Consider the following 1,148-nt stretch of genomic DNA (forward strand, 5'->3'; position numbering starts at 1 on the left):
TAAATATTAAAATTATTAAAACTTTTTTTATTAAAATATTATAATTATTTCTTTTATTATATTATTTTTTATTAATTAGTTTTTAATTTTTTTTATTTTTTTTATTTTTATTTAATTATATTAAAATAAATATATAAGTATAATTTCTATAATATACTTAATTAAATACTATTATTTTAAAATAGAATTATTGTAAATATATTTAATATAGAGAATTTAAATATCAAAAAAAGTATAAGAAGCATTATAACTAATATTATAAAAAATTAAAAAATTAAAACATCTAAAATATTAAAATGTAAAAAATTAACAATATATAAAATATAAATATAAAATTAAAAAGTAGTTAATTATTAAATTTTGTTTTAACTCAGTTTAAAATTAAGATGATAATAAAAAAAAAGCTTTTATTCATCTATTTAACTAGATAGATATAATGAAAATACTAAAGTAAAAATTAAAATATAAAATAAATAAGTAATTAAATATAAAAAAATTGAAGATCAGAGTAAATCAATATTTTAAAGTAAATCAATTTTAATTTATTTTATAAACAGCTATACTATAATAAATTTTTTTAAAAAAAATTTTCAAAAATCTTAAAAAGTTTATATATATAAATAGATAATAATAGTTCTTATCTTAAATAATTAATCTAATCTATAAAATCTCAGATAATCTAGTTTTTAAAAAGTAAAAAAATAATAATATAAAAATAAAATATTAATATAAAAAAGTATAATATTATAACTATAACTTTATATTTAAAGTTATATATAAATATATCAAATTTTTAAAATAATTAAATTATAATATAATTAAGTAAATATTATAGATATTAACTATATATATATAAAATAAAAAAATAATAATTATTAAATATTTTTAATATATTAAATTAATAAAATTTTTAAATAATAATTTATATATAATTTTAGATGCTAAAATATTATAAATAAAGTATTTATTATTTTATAAGGGCGGTATAAATATTTTTTTAATAACAAAATCTCTTAAGCTGTTTTTATTTCGAGAAAGTTTCGATTATAACGGGAGGGGGTTAAGTCGCAGTTTCTTGATGGTTGAGCTTACCGCTGTTTTTCGGCGGGTAAGGCAATTTCTTTTCAACTCTTCCTTTTATCGCCTCC

The sequence above is a fragment of the Paracoccidioides brasiliensis genome, assembly GCF_000150735.1.
Source record: "Paracoccidioides brasiliensis Pb18 unplaced genomic scaffold supercont2.7, whole genome shotgun sequence".
NCBI lineage: Eukaryota > Fungi > Ascomycota > Eurotiomycetes > Onygenales > Ajellomycetaceae > Paracoccidioides > Paracoccidioides brasiliensis.